General features: G+C 39.9%; 1 protein-coding gene across 1 annotated transcript in view; it reads left to right on the top strand.

The window, feature by feature from the left end:
- The window catches only part of greb1l (GREB1 like retinoic acid receptor coactivator), a 207,538-nt gene that overhangs the window by 70,511 nt on the left and 120,139 nt on the right, over positions 1 to 16,888 (top strand). Inside the window, exon 2 of the mRNA XM_052023073.1 lies at positions 12,114 to 12,228. The gene's annotated coding sequence lies outside the window, so the exon portion shown is untranslated. The remainder of the gene's footprint in view (positions 1 to 12,113; positions 12,229 to 16,888) is intronic.

Here is a 16,888-nt window from a genome sequence, read left to right as displayed (position 1 = left end):
AAAAGGAGGCTCAACAATTTCAGGCAATGGGTTTTTATCTTGGTTTGGGGGGAAATTGTTCATTTCTGACTTACAGAAAAATCGATTTACAGGCAGTTCTCAGGAACAGAAAACCTTACATAACCTGGGGACTGCCTGTACTGACTTATAAGTCACGTTTAGACTCACACATAACATTGTCCTCACACTCCACTCAATGCCTCCTCACTATCTGTGCTACCTCCTTACTGTTCTTGTCAATGTACCCTCACTGCTCCACTCACCGCACCACTGGTCCTCTTTTCCACCTGGCCAAAGGCTTCAATGTCTCCTATAAACAGAACACAAGGAAATACTCAGTAAGTTAGGTAGTATTGGTTGAGAGAGAAACAGAGTTATTGAGGCAGATTGAGCTCGCAGCTGGCCACTGGTTCTTTAAAGGACTGCTGCCAGGCTGCATTGTGTGTGTTAGCATGATCTGGATTGCACCACTGAAATAGAAAAGGCGCTGGAGGTCAAATGTGGGCACATCTGACCTCACTCTGCCTGAGACTCGCCTTTGAGTTCAGGGGTGTTCTGGAAGTTACTTGTATCTGGCTACTTGTTTTATGCCTTTTTTTTCTTGTTAACTTCATTAGATATTTGTAATTAACTATCAACAGCTTAATGTGTTTTGATTTTGTTTGTTTTTAAATTACGTAAATCAAGTTCATCTGTTCGTAAATGTCTCTATCATCAGCCATTTGTCAGCATGAAAGTTGTCAGGGCAGTACTGGAGGCAGGGTTTCTGAATGTATTGTCTAGAGCCCTAATCATCACTCTTGGCCCACTCTGCTCATGGGACATCTGCAGTGCCGAGAGATTAGTCTCTGCAAAAGATTATGGGTGGAGTGGGACAGTGGGTCAGATTGAGCATGTCCAGCCCAACCTTTTAAGGATGATGATCCTTCATTAAAGCATCATTTTCCAGAATTTTCAGTTTTATCTCAGATTTCCAACATCTGTAATACTTTAGTTTTTACATGCCAGGTTCTGTTTGAAAGCTTTTGAGCCTCTAATTAGAGGAGAAAGGTTTATTAACGTGTCTTGGACGCTGCAGAGCTTCTAAGACAGAAGTAAACACTGAAGAAAATACTACAAACCATTCAGAAAAATGCATAAAGGCAAATCGTTTTTTTTAAACCAAGATGAAAAACACGATGATGCTGGAGGAGCTCAGCAGGCCAGGCAGCATCCATAGAGAAAAGCAGGGGGTCAACGTTTTGGGTCAGGACCATTCTTCAGGACTGAAGATAGGAAAAGGGGAAGCCTAATATATAGTAGGGAAAAGCAGAGCAGTGATAGGCGGACAAAAGAGGGGAGGCGGGGTGGGCACAAGGTGGTGATAGGTAGATGCAGGTAAGAGATAGTGATAGGCAGGTGCGGGGGAGGAGGGGAAAGCAGGTCCACTGGGGGATGGGTCAAAGGTAAGGAGGACAAAGGGTACAAAAAAGAGAAGCTAGGAAAGGGAAGAAGAGGCATGGTTGGGGGGGATGTTGAGGGGATTATTTAAAGTGGGAGGATTGAATGTTCATGCCGTTAGGCTGCAAGGTTTCAAGACGGAAAATGAGGTGCTGTTCCTCCAGTTTGTGCTTGGACTTCTCCTGGCAGTGGAGGAGGCCGAGGACTGACATATCTGTGATGGAATGGGAGAGAGAGTTGAAGTGACTGGCAATGGGGAGGTGCAGATCGTGGTTACGGACGGAGCGCAGGTGTTCTGCAAAATGGGCAACTAGTCTGCGTTTGGTCTTGCCAATATAGGGGAGGCCACTCTTGGCACCGATTGCAGTAGATGATATTAAGGGAGGTGCAGGTAAGTCTCTGTCTCACCTGAAAGGACTGTTTGGGTCCCTGGATCGAGGTGGTGTAGGGGCAGGCGTTGTACCTATGGCGGGGGCAGTGGAAAGTCCCTGTGGTGGGTGTGGGATGGGTCAGGTGGGTCCTCCCCGTCTATTTCCAGTGAAAATCTGGGAGGAAGGCCAGAGCATGGATGGTAATTCAAAGAATTTTACACTTCATTGTACTTGTGCCATATTTTTAATTGCAGTTAGTGCCCACCAGCATCATACCCCAGTGCTAAAGAGATGGATTTCTGTCCAGCAGCATCGTACACACTGTTATATAGCAACAGACCTGTGCCACCAGTACTATACCCCAGTGTTAAACAGTGACAGACCTATGCTACTATTGCAATTACTGTACCCCATGTGATATACAATGACGGAGCAGTACCTAACAGTTAGCTCCCAAGGTCAGTGTTGAGTTGGATCTAGCAATCTGTGTAGAAGTTGGGGATTGTTTCCTACTTCTTGTCTCCACCCTTTGCAATGCTCCTCCTGGTCCCTATGCGCTTCTGTCTGATGATGGCATGGTCCATTCCTTTTAGGAGTTGTGGCCATCCTAGGAATCTTAGGTTCTTTCGGCAATAAATGGCCAGGGCAGTTAGTGTGGTTTTTAAGTTTAAAGTTTTGGTACTTTATAAACCAGAAGTATTTCTAAGGTTAGTAATATCAAAGGAAATAACATACTTATGAATAATCAATGTCAAAAGGAACATTAGTTAAGAATGAGGAAAGACTACTTTACTCTCAACCAGCTCACTCCTTTAAAGTTGTTTCCATTACTCCATGTGAGATTTAAATCCCAGTGCTGCATTATGTTGAACATATTGTCAGGTTGTACTGACATTATGTAATAAATTACAGTAGACCCCTCCATCTCCAATATGGTAACACTGTACTAGGCCCATTGAATAAGATATGTTCTGAAGGGCAGCATGTGTTTTTAATTGTAGTTAGAAAACTGAGCAATTCATAAAGATGTGGCTGAGATTGATTCATTTTAATTTTGAATTTGTTAATGGTGCTTGAGACAATTAATATATCTGTTAATTGACTCCTTTGCGGTTATATATCATGATTTTATTCTATTTCTAATGTAGTTAATACAGAAATATTTTTAAAACAGTATTGAGACCAAGGTTTTCTATTTGGTCTTGCTTCTCACAGAACGTGTGGCCATGAGTGATCATCTCCACCTGCGTATCTGAACCAGCCATTAGAAGATTTGAAGTAAAAAGACAATGACTACTTCTGCCAATTTGTTGTTTTTCACATTGCTCTGTCAGGCCTTTATTTATTCCTCCATAATAATTGAATCAAGACTGGCAAATCACAAAGTGTGGGATTGAGTGTAGATCTGTGTTCCATCATTCTAAAATATTGGTGCCTCGCTGAGCTGTAGACAGACAAATTAAAATGATTGCTTATCTGCTTCACCATAATTTGCTTCATCTTAAGAATAACAGTGATATCAAAAATAACAGTGATCCCAGTAATATTTTGGAATAGGAACTAATACTGCATTTACCTTAGTGAAAATTTGGACTTAAAGTAGCAAAATGAGGAGGCGTTACTGCTTCTGGAAGCATGAAAGCTGACACGTCATAGTTACAGTTCTCTTACCTCTGGAAGCAGAGGATACTAGCCTTCCAGTGCAAGTCAACTTTTTGTTTTGCCCTGGTAAGGTGAGATTTTCGAACAGTACAGCACAGGAACAGGCCCTTTGGCCAACAATACTAGTTAGCCATTTTCTAGTGCTGATTACCTGTTTACAAGGCAGAATGTATGACCACTAGAGGAAAATATGGTGTGCTTATTAGATACTCATTTTTCTGCCTGATTTAATTTTCAGACAGGCTTTTAATTAAGTACTAAACTTTTCAGGCAGGAGGCTCTTTGAATATAAAAAACAGGGTCTTATTTATCATAGAAACAAAAGAATGCTGGAAGCACTCAGCAGATCAAGCAGCATCTACGGAAAGAGAAATCTACCTTGTTATGTTATTGTCTACCTTCGCTGCACTTCCTCTGTGGCTGTGACACTTTACTCTGTATTCAGTTATTGTTTTTACCCTGTACTACCTCAATGCACTGTGTAGTGAATTGTTCTGTACGAATGGTATGCAAGACAAGTTTTTCACTGTACCTCGGTACAAGTGACAATAATAAACCAATACCAATTAGCACTTCAGGCCAAAGATCCTAAATGTTTCAGGTCAAAGACCTGTTCTAACAAGGGGTCTTTAACCTGAAACATTATCTCTGCTTCTCTTTCTGCAGATGCTGCCGGATCTGTTCTTAAATGTTTCCAGCATTTTTCTACATTTGTTTCAGTTTTTCAGCATCTGCAGTTTATTTGATTTTGTAGAAAACTGATTCAGATTGAAACCACTCATGGGTGGGTCATCTACCATGCATTCTGGTGCACTGCATTTTATAAGGCCTAATAGTAGAGGCTATTCAGAGAAGGGTAATTAATTTATATAAATTGGTCAAGTATATTTTCAATCGGCTTAACTAAATCAGAAGTAAATCTGAGGACCCATCAGGCCACATATTTTTTTACTGATTGCTAGTTATGAACTTGAAATAATTAATGCCTTTAATTTTTCAATTGTCTATAGCTACAGTAAAAAAAATGTTAAACACTTCTTGAACTTGAAGTCTGCTTAGTTCACTTGGGAAAACTGAATGCAGAACACATACCAGTTGATACTGTTTTCTTTCTTCTTGAATAGTCCAAATATTCCAGTCTGTGTCATGAGATTTAAGCCCCAAATAGCATCGAAGTGCAAATACCTTGGGAATTTGAAGTCTGTGCAGCTGAATGTGCAAGTGAGCATGAAATAAAAAGACAAACCTCTGGATCGTTAGTCAGGGTTTGCTTATTTTTGCTTTCTCAGCACTTTGAGGAAATCTTGCATGGAGACACCAAAAAATATTGAGATTTGAACCTTTTGACTGAAAAGGAGCAGCAACAAAAGAATAGTTTTAAATGGAATATAGGGACCAGAGTTCTTAGTTTCCAATGTAATTAGATAAACATACTAACATGTCACTAGTTGCTGATGATTGCACAGTGTTCAATTCCATTTGCAACCCTTCAACAAATGAAGTAGCCATGCCTGCATGGAACAAGACCTAGATATGGGCTGATAAGTGCCAAGTAATATTCACCAGGCAATGACCATCTCCAAAAAGACAGTACCATTGCCAAGTTCTACGCCAGCCTGGAAGTTACCATTGACCACAGGAGCAGCTACATAAATATTGTGGTTACAAGACTAGGTCAGAGTTTGGATATTCTGCAGGAAGTGAGTCAATTTGTGAAACTTCAAGGCCTTTCTGCCATCTACAAGGCAGAAATCAGGAGTGCAGTGGAAGATTCTCCACTTGCCTAGATAAGTAAAGCACAAACAATTCTCAAGAAGTCCAATATCATTCCAGGACAAAGAAGCGAGCTTGATTGGGTCTCCATATGTCACCTTAAGCATTTCACCACGGATGCACAGTGACTGCAGTGTGTACCTACCATGAAATGCACCAGTTCCTGACCCAGACAACTGCACAGCCTACTTGGACACCATCACCCAAACTCATAATCTCTGCCATTATGAAGGACAAGGGCAGCATGGGCATAAGAACACCAACCCTGTAGGTTCCCCTCCAAATATCATAATGTTGTGATTTAGAAACATAATGTTGACCCTTCTTTGTCACTGGGTCTAAATCCTGGAGCTCTACACCCATTAGCACTGTGGATTACCTTCACCAAAAAGACTGCAGTGGTTCAAGAAGGTAGCTCAAGCACTTTCTTAAGGGCAATTCAGCATGGGTAATACAAGTCTGGCCTTACCAGCAATGCCCAGATCCTGAAAATGAATATTAGAACAGAATTTTGGTGAACTGTTCAGTATACAGGCTGTCTCCGGGTAAAAAAAAACAGGTTCCATTTTTATAGATGGTCTTAAGTCAATTTTGTTCATAAGTTGGAAAGCACGCAAGAATCATTCAATATGGTAGCCACACCTCCAGAGAATTGTAATGAGTGGCATCAAAACACTTAAGAGGAAACCAGTTCTGCCATTCGTGGGAATGAATGTATGTACGTACATCAGACTTTTGAATTTAATAATATTATGGGAGCTTGTTCATAAATCGGGCATTCTTAATCCAAGAATGGCTTGTAATTAGATATAGGATTATGAGTAAAGGTAAAGTTTTAGTTGCTAAAACTAAGTGCTGGAAATACTCAGCAGGTCAAACAGCATCTGTAGAGAAAGTTAACATTTTAGGTCAATGACCCTTCATCAGACACAGACCAGTTCATTGATATAAAATGTTATATCTGTTTTTATTTTTGCAGATACTGTCTGCCTTCCTGAGTGTTTCTGGCATTTTCTGTTTTTATTTTGGATTTCTAGCATCTGCAAATTTATTATTTTTATAACAGACGTTGTTGGCTATTTGTCAGGTCTAAGTACCTAAAGTATACTGGGGTGACTTTGTTAGTTTGAAATATTAAGATAATGCCAGTTTAGAAATAACTGCAGCATTACATTTTTCAGCATTTAGGCATACGTATTGACTATTGTCCTGGGATTTAAGGTGATAAAAAGCATTTCTGGATTATTTGTCTCACTCTGGAAATTTGAATGGGCATGGGTCATGCATACATGTATGATGCATTTGAGGTGCAGGATCTGTACCTCATAACACCTGTCCTTGTGTAGTACCATTTTATTTGCATTGCTAGGTGAACTTACTTTAAGGCTCCACTGTCATTGGCCACTCACAAAGCAACCACTTCTTCACAATGCTGCTTACTTTGTTGATTTGTGATTTAAAGGAATATTCAGATTCTCACTTGGCACGTCTGTGTTCAGTTGCAGAGCACTCTGGTGACTCTGCTCACACCTGCTTCTGAAACTTGCTCCTGACCATTGTACAGAGACTTCTTTACAGAGCCACTCTATTATTTCTGAAATTGGAAATTCCTTATGATATTCACATGTAATTTACTCTGGCTAATTTTGTTGGAAGATATTAGAAATGCACCACTGACGTTGGAGGGGCCATCAACGTGGATGGGGCTTGCCAGGGAGGAGTTGTTATCAAAGGGCTTGCCCTCAGCGTCTGCAGAGACCCAGGCTCCTTTCATAATTTCTCCAAGAAATAAAGAGTCAACAGAGGCTAAAGTGTGCAAAGACATTTGTTATGAAATCTGCAGCCTCAGCCATGGCCTTATACCCATGTCTGAGTTGCTCTGACAGTTGAGGTCAAAATCATTGTCAACTTCCTAGACTCATGATCATTCTGTGCAACCGCATTTGATCTATGCCATATCTCACAGATGCTCTTCACTGCAGCATTACTGAGGTTATTGATGTTCGATAGTTTAGGAGAAGTGACTTACATTTCCTGTGGTAGAGTGAATGTGTGGATTTGTCAGGGTTGCAGGATTCCCCAAGTCAAAGCTCCGTTCATGTCATGCTTTGAGTGGCTCTTTTAAGCCCCAATTTCTTAATGAATTGCAAGATTTCCACCCTCACAGTATTCATGGTTGAATGTAAGGGGAATGTCTTTGCATCAATGCGAGGAATCCTGGGAGTTTTATGACTCCTTCATTCTAAAGGTAATCATTATTATCTTTCAGAGGCCATACTGAGGATGGATATTTGAGAGATGGGCTGTTTCCTGCTTACCTGGCTTCTGATTCCTGTGCATTCTTTAGCCTCTGCAGCGGAGTGCTGCTATAATGAAATCCATGGCAGTACAAGCAGCTTAATTGAGGTTACTTTTGGCCTCTACAAAATGAGTGCAGTCTTCATCTGGCTGTGCAGAGACCCTCAAACAGCCCTTAGAATCTCATAACATACACCTGTATACCAGTTTCTAGCTCACTCATATGTGTAGTATTGGTCTAATTTCCCACAAGCACTACAACAACCAGTTGTTAACATCTGAACAAACCCTGGGCAAAACCTCAAAAACTCCATACCATTCCACATTCCCATCCAGTAGGTCACACAACACAGGGTAGTGAAAAACATACTTAAAATTCATAACTTATTGAAAGTCTTATCTTGCCTATTGTATGTCCTCTGTTCCTGATGCAAAATCATTGTGCTAGACACTCAGCAATAAACACAAATAAAAGGATGCAAGGAAAGTTTATTTTTTTTCTGCCTCTTACTTATGTTATTCATCCATGGTCCCTCTGTGGAGGCAATACCAATTAGTCAGGCTAGATTCCCATTACCCTGGGCACATTATATTTATTTAATTGGTATCATTCTCCTGGCCAAATCAGTCCTCCAATGACAAACTGCTGCTTCCATTAAGTATCCTTTACTTATTTAAATCAGTTGGTAGACATCTGGTTCAATAAGTGTATGATCAAAATAAATTTCAGCAATAAACTGTTATCCAATAAGATGTGTAATATCATTACAATCAGTTATTTGCTTCAATCAATATCCTGTTGAATGAAACACGTAGCTCTTATCAATTTCAAACTATTTGCCATCATCACCTACAAAGGCACAATTCTACAGACAATATCATCAGACGTTTAAAGATTGGCTTTCTTTTTTCAACTTGCAACTTGCTTGTTTACACCTGAGAGGACACCACAGAAGCATTATGTTTCAAGGCAGACAGAAAAATGATAGCAGTACTAAGTGCTCATCAAGGCTATGTTTAAAGGTGATCTATCAATGGGTCTGTTAGTGAGGGGGCACAGGTGTCACTGATATTTGAGTTCTTGAGTATTCTCTAAGGAGAAGGCCTTGAGGGTGACACAATGTTGGGATAAGTCACAGTGGTGACTCTGGACCACAGATTCAATGGGTTTGATCTCTATAAATACGTTGATACAATGATAAGGGGTTGTCAGATACACAATTCCCTTACTCTGAATAGAATGGCAGTGGCAAGCTTCACATATCTCATGCTTATGTTGTAATGTGGGATGTGACTGATCTAACGTGAGTCGTTTGGGTTATCTCTGTGGAAACAGTGCATGGCCATCTGTGATAGAAGTCTCATTGTGCATTAAAGATAGAGTTCAAGGGTCAGGGTTAGTGTATATAAACTTGTGATGGGCCATAAAGCTGCCTTCAAAGCTGGAAGTCTGCTTGACCTTTATTTCTGATGAATGCAAATACTTAAATCCCTGTTTCTCAAAGAATTCTGATCCTTGTCCATATTATTAGCTGATTGTGGTGCTCTAGATTAAAATAAGGGAGAACTGCTGTGTGATTACACCACCTCTATTGAGCATTGTCAATTATTCTGCACAATGCAGAAAATGGAAAGTTGTATTAGAAGGGAATTCCTTAGGGCAGGAAGATAATTGAAAGATTGGCTTTAGTGACGAAGGAGGGATATTGAAAAAAATTGAGCAATAATTAAGAATCAGAGGAATGGAGAGTACAGGTTGATTGTAGGACTAAAAGCTACTTCCAGACTTGTAGAAAAAGAAGAAATCAGTTTGACGGAGCTCAGAGAGCAAATGAGGTGCATTGAGGACAGGGATGATGGGTGTGCAATACTTTTGTGGGAAAGCCAAGATTCAAAGAGTTAAGGAATTAGATACATTTGTGGAAATTGTGAAGAGGGTATTGAAAAAAAATCAGCCCTTACGAGGAGAAGTAATTTCAATGGTAAGCAATAACTTGACTATATGAAGATTCTTGTAAAGGAAGAGAGCTTTTTGGAGGGATTTGTAAATGGTATTCCTGACAGTAAGACTTAGAGACATAGTCATGAAGTTGTACAGCACAGAAACAGCCCTTTTGGCCCAAAATGTCCATGTCAATTTCTTTGCCCATCTACACTAAACCCATTTGTCTGGATTGGTCCATATCCTTCCATGCTTGGCCTATTTAAGTGCATGTCTAAATGTCTCCTAAATGTAGTAATTGTACTCGATTCCACGACTACCTCTGGCAGAAACTTCCAGATATCAACCTCTCTGTGCAAAACAAAAACCTTTCCCCTCAAATCATCTTTAAAACTCCTTCCTCTTATCTTAAACCTTTGCCCTCTTATTTTTGATACCCCTACCATGGGAAAAAGATTCTGACCATATACCCTGACTATGCACCTTATGATTTTATATACCTCTATTGCCACCCCTTGGCCTCCTTCGCTTCAGGGAAAACAAGCCCAGTCTATCCAATCTCTCTTCATAACTAAAATTCTTCAATTCAGGCAACATTCTGGTAAGTCACCTCTCCCCCCTCTCCAGCACAACCACATCCTTCCTATAGTGTGACGAACAGATCTGCACACAATACTCCATGTGCGGTCTAACCAGTATTTTGTAAAGTTGCAAACTAAAGTCCAAGCGTTTATACTTTATGCCATATACCTTCTTCACCACCATATCTAATTGCTTTGTCACTTTCAGGGAACAATGGACTTCAACCCTAAGGTCCCTCTGCTCATCAACATTCCTTAGTGCCCTGTTCTACCCCTATATGACTTCCCAAAATGCATCACCTCACACTTGTGTAAAAGATAACTGGGAATGCAAGGGTTAACGACTGGAAATGTAAGGGTTAATGGTGTGCAGCTATTCTTCCCATGGTGTGATATTGCCTCAACCATGGAGTGACTATAGTTATGGCTATAAAAATGTCCAGGTGCGAGTGAGAAAGAAAAGATTTTTAGACGTATCTTGTTTTGCTAAAAGCTTGCTGTAAGCAACTGCCTTAGTAAGTGCAACTTCCCACGAAGGTTTCCCACCAAGTGGGTATAAAGGTAGGGACACTGACCAGTAGATCTCCGAGTGGGATCAGTACAGAGCTCGGGTTACACTGTTTACTCTTTCTCTGTATCCCTCACTCCTGCTAGCGTTAAACGAATAAGGCATTAAACGTATGTTCTGTGGTTCTGCTGTTGTCTGATTTATTACAGTGTGGGTCGACTTTCACACCTGTTGGGATTAAATTACATTTGACCTATATCCTGCTGTAGCCTTAGACAACCTTCCTTGCTATCCATGCCACCACCAACTTTTGTGTCATTCACAAACTTACCAATCATACCTCTTACATTCACGTTCAAGGTATTAATATGTATCTCAAACAATAGGAGTCCCAGCAACGATCCCTGTGTACAGACTTGCAATCAGGAAAGCATCCTTCCACCACTAACTTCTGCTTCCTGTTGCCAAACCAGTTTTGGATCCAATTAGCCAGTTTTCCTTGTATCCCATTAACTGAAATCCTGGCATTTAAGAAAAGATGTACAAATAAGCTGGTAAGCAGAGCATTGAAATAATTAAAAGTGGGACAAAACGAAATGGGTTTGGTCTGCCCTGCCTTTTGCTTGAGAAATATGGCTCACTGTTAACAGAATGTGGCTGACGTGATGGATTAGATCAGGTTCGCATTGAATGGTGAATTTGTTTATCGATTGTTCATCCCAAGCATTCAGTCAGATAGTGTGTTGAAATTAGTGCCAGCATCAATTATGTGGAAGCACAGAATACACAGACAGAGAATGCAAGGAAAATAACACCCAAAGTAACTGAAAAATCCTGTGGATCTTCTCCTACTGTGGTGGCATTAACTGGCCAGAAATACACTGCATGCTAGAAACATCAAAATATTTCATTTCAATAGAAGGGAATTAACAAAGAAAGAGAATTACAAAACAGCAAAAATATTCTGGGTTATTGGCTGTATCTACTGTACCGCTGGTGTTTTTACTAGGAAATTAGGATGTGAATCTCCAAGGAGAATCTCAGCCTAAGTGTTTAATTGATCTCTTTAATAAGAGGTGTTGGCACTAGATGGTTAAGATCTAGTGGAAACTTCCAGAAGAGGGAGAGAAAGGAGAAGGAAGGGGAACAGTTTGAGTTGGGGGAGAGAAGGCAGAAAAGACACAGCTTGAGTTGCCATTCATTCCTGTGGTCTCACATAGTTGGAAGTGTCCCACCATTCAACAGTTGCAGTCCACCGAAAAATCTCGGCAGAGCCTGGATTGCTGGTGATGGGAGCTCCCCAGTAACACAAAGGCCAGGAGATTCCTGCTCCAAGCAGTATCACCAGTGAGCAGATAGTTGGAAAGACAATGTTTTGGCAATTGGTAAGCAAATCCATCAATCTGGCCCACCTTCCAAATGGAAACAAAGGTAAATTCCTGATGGTTATGGCAGCAACTGCTGGCCAATGGGTTAGACATACCATCCCATGATTTCCTTTCTCTTTCCTTATGAACTTTGGTTTTCCTTTTGTCCAGGGGCTATTGTTTCTGCCATTGAGAGGATTGCTGACCGCAAAAACTCCAGCACTGCTTTGCCTCTTGTCACATAAAAATGAATGCATTTCCAGAAGGGTAACTGACAGTAAAGGAGGTAAGAAGAAAATTCATTTCTGGACTCTTGTAAAATTTGTATTATTTACATTGATTTGTACTGATTTGTAAAAATGTATTATTCTATATGTGAGTCATTTACTTGGTTTACCTACCTGGTTTGAAGAGACTGTAAGAGAAGTATTGATCAACCAGTGGTTTGTGGTGAATGGCTGAGTGCATCCTTGACCTAGTCTCTGTGCCAGTTTTATGATAGTATCTCCTACATTTTTCCTCCCATTGTGAAGAAGCTATGTCATAACAATTAATGCCTTCGCACATCAGTATGAATCCACACATGGACTAAAACTGTGATAACCACTTCACCTACTAGAGTTGGATAAGTTATGTCTGTTCTTATCAGCATTTCCCATCTAAACAACAAGTGTCCTACTACCAATAACCTGTTATATGCATGACTGTTTTGTAATTGGTATTAACAGATGTGCAAAATTAATTTCAGATACTTTATATTCCTTCACTTCCAGCAACAAAAATTTGAGCTAGAATTTGTAAGTTATCTGAAAAAGCTTATAAAAGTGTGGTGTGTCTGGGCCAGACTTTTCAAGGCATTCCTGGAGGTGATATTCTATTGCCTGTAGTGAGACAAGCCTTGCCAACTTTGTAGGTATAAATATGTATTCTCTCCTGACTCTGGAGGGAGAATTGGTGGAGGAGGAAGGATATTGAAATGTGGGTTTGTTGCAGACAGCTTAAGGCCAGGGTTGAGGTAGGTTGTTCAGGGGTGTGAGATTAGTCAGACAACTAATCAGGTATTGGGGTCAGTTGGACAGGTGACTGGGGCCAGGCAGGAAAGGAGTAGGAGACTCTGAGAATATTAGCAGAAAGGAAGGGAGGAGGTGCTTGGAGCAAACATGAAGAAAGCCACTTGAAGGAGACTCACCTGGAAGATGATGAATGTCTTAGAGTCCATAGCAATAGTGCAGCAAAGGGTGGGCCCTCTTTTAATTCACAATGAAGCATCAACCCTCTAGTTAGGCCTGCTTCAGTGTGTGTGAACCGTGCCATTTGTGGAGTCATTTGTGGAGAGGAGCTTTATACAGAAGACCAGAAACAAATTTCCAGACTGCTGGATTAAATTGATTACTTAATGTAAGGGTCGAGAGTTGTTTTTTGAGGAAAAGGAAATGGAGGTAAATTTGAACATAGGTATCGGGTTTGAAGTATGCAATTTTGGTTGCAAAATAATGCTCAGCTTTATTTTTATTGCCTTATTTATTCCGGAATAATCATACAAATTGCTCCCTTGAAGGACATTCCTTCTATTCATCTAATTTGGAGCTAAATGAGGATGCCCACACTGCATAGTGACATATATGTCAAGCGCCATCACAATCAAAGTGCTTTAATAAACAATGAAGTCACTTTAAAGTACTTATGCATTTGTGTAAGTTCAGAGGCCAAGTTCCAAGTCATCATTGACTTAATCACAGAAGCATATGAAAAATGGGCCTTGCACTAAACGTCTACAAAACAAACGTCCAATGTATTCCCACTGCACAACACCAGCCCAGTGAAGGTCCCTGGAAACATGATTCATTTTTCACCTCTGAGGAAAAGGGTTGTTGAAGATCAAGATCTTACACCTGCCTAGAAGCATGACCCATTTGCTCTCTTGTATGACTCTGATATATGGAAATAGGGCACTGGAAAGGTTTTACCAACCCTATTTTCAGAAAATTCTCTGAATGGACCACAGGATAAGCAAACCAATGTCACAGACCTCTCTCACACCAATGTCCTTAGCATTAGCACTTAATTATACTCACCCAGCTTCAATGGACAGGCTACATTGATTGCATACCTGACAATAGGCTCTTGAAACAGGAACTCAATACTGAGCACTGTCATAGCATGAGATTACGAGGCAGACGAAGGAAATGATTAAAGGATGTTTTAAAAGTCTTCTTAAAAAAATGTAACATCCTCAGAACTCAATAGGAATCCATGGACCGTGACTTATCAAAATGGAGAAGACAAATCTGGGTTGGCATTGAGAACATCAAGTCTCTTGTGGAGCACATGGGATTCCAGGAAAACAGTGGAATGAGTGCACCATTTCTTATACCATCCTTCCACCTGTCCTGCCAAGCACCTCCTGGCCCAACTGGAGCTGAGTCTGTGGGTCCCACATTGGGCTCATCAGTCATCTCACAATTCACAGAACTGGAGTGAGAGCAAGTCATCCTTGACTCCAACAGACTGCCTAAGAAAAAGAGATTTTGAAGTACAGGCTCTGTTGTAATACTACTTGCAGCAGCAAATTTCTGTGCATAAATAGCAATATGATAATAACTAGATATTCTTTATTTTTTTGGTAACATTTTCAGAATAAATTTGGTCAGGATACTGGAGATAACTTTCCCCACTCTTCAAAATTTCAGCATCGTATCCTTTACATGCACCTTAGAGTTGAAATGGCCACCAAATCATCTTCCTTTTGGGTTGGTCTGGCCTTACAGATTTAGGTTGGAGATTTCAAAAATCCTATCATATTCTCTAGTGTGTGATGACTACCACCCTCACACCCTAAACACTAAAACTCTGCTGTCAGCAATTTTTGTATCCAGTTGTTCATTACCTCGTAGTGCAGAAAAGCGGGCATATCTCTATAAACTTCTCTAGCCTTACAACCCTTTGAGATCTCAATGTGTTGATTGTTCATGGGTCCCAATGGCACAGTAGAATTTCATGCAAATGATGTCAAGGATATTAAATGCTCACATCAATTCCGGTCCATGTACTCAAACTTTGATAAAATTCCTTTATGGAGTATACAAATTTTTGTGTTATGCAAGAACATTTCTTGGCTATTATCTTTTGTATTTAAGGTTAAACAAACTTTTTTCATTGTTCCCTGTTATCCCTACTGTCCTGGCTGATATTTTCCCCTTAGTCAACTTCACATTAAAAAAAAAGCAAATTATCTGGTCGATGGCACGTTGTTATTTGCTGGGATTTTCTCTGGACAAACTAGCTGCCACTTTGCCTTTGTTACAACAGTAAGTTCACATGAATATTAATTGATTTGTTTGTAAAGCACTTTGGGACATTCAGAGGTCACAAAATATTGTGTGTAAGTACATGCCAAGTCTGTGCACAAAGCAGGGAACAGGGAACTTGGTGCTGGAGGGGTTAATTCTTTGAAGCTGACTTTGTACCCTATTGTTTAATGTGACTATGAAATCAGACCGAGTTTTCAATAGGGAACAGATTTGAAATTTATTGCTCATTGTGCCTTTGGATCAGAAGTGAAACCCACCAGAATTGCAGGGTCATTGCCACAAACCAGGTTAAATATACTGCTTTGTATACTGCTGCAATGGGATCCAAACCCCTTATCAGTGAAGCTTTTGTGGAAAACTTGCGAGCCATGGAGAAAACGGGAAGGGTGGCCGTATGACACTTTGTATTCAAATTCGTGGCCAGGTGCTAGGAGGAAACGGCATCTACAGGCTTGACAAGGGATGAATGCAGCAGGCCCAAAGTGATGCTGAAACAAACACAGAGGTCATTGGGTGGATGAATGAAGGTCACCAAGCCACTCTGCGGGTGTATTTTGTTACTTTGTAAAGCAAGCATGCTTTTAAAACCCAGAAAAGTTTTAAAGAATGAGATTTGATTTGTGAATATTTTCTTCATTAAAAGATAAAGTATGCTTTTTCATCTGAGGAAGCCTTGAAGAATTATGTTACTGTCTTACCTATGTATATAAAAACTACTTAATCTTTGCAACATGAGAAAAGATTTTTGTCATTAAATATTATTTTGGTGAAGACAAAATAATGCAAGTTAGATCTTCCAATTTTATAAAAATTGCATGCTTACAGAATTTTAAGAATTGTCATTTCAGATTTTCCCCTACATTAAATGAACAAACTTTGAAGAATTAATGTCTTTTTTTGAAATATTTTCATGTTCCATAAGTATTTCAAATATAGCTGCTGAAAAAAAATTAATGCGAAGCAGGGATGCTAATTATTTTTTTAAAAAGCTGGAATATTTTCAGTTCATTCCTAGAATTGGACCATTTAGAGTCAGGAGCAGGCCTTTGTGTATGAAGAAGAATGAAATGCCACAAGGGTCATCCTCTTGGGATCTGGCACGTGCCAGAAGAAAGCTTTCTGCTTCACAGCACAATCTTTAGTTCCAGTCAGTGTCTAACATTCGACAAACTGGAGCATTTCAGAGAACAATTAAAACATCAACGACGTTTCAAATACAGCTGGAAAAAGAACCTTAAATTAGATGATAGAGAGGTAGGATGATGTTTGTGAAATGTGGTGTTGTAAACTGATAGGTTGCACACTCATTTCCTGGGACCTAGTCTATCCCTAGTAATGTTTGGAATTCCTCAGAGATCTAGAAATGTTTACTTTACAAAAGAATCTGTGGTATGTCAAGGAATGAGGGTGCTTGATGAGGTACTCTGGCAATTCAGTAAGACATTCCTTTTAATGATGACAAACCTGTAAATATATAGAATTCAAACTGCATCATGACTTCGAAAAATGGATGCATATGATTGAGATATCTGCAGATTTCAGTTTTATTATTTTAATCTAAAATGTTTCTACAAATAGAAGGTTGTTATTGATACACTCCTTACAAATAGATTGTTAACAATCTTGGAAGAATCA

Source organism: Pristis pectinata, chromosome 9 (assembly GCF_009764475.1).
Source record: "Pristis pectinata isolate sPriPec2 chromosome 9, sPriPec2.1.pri, whole genome shotgun sequence".
NCBI lineage: Eukaryota > Metazoa > Chordata > Chondrichthyes > Rhinopristiformes > Pristidae > Pristis > Pristis pectinata.
Note: the sequence above shows the minus strand (reverse complement) of the source record. Positions and strands in the feature narration are given on the sequence as shown.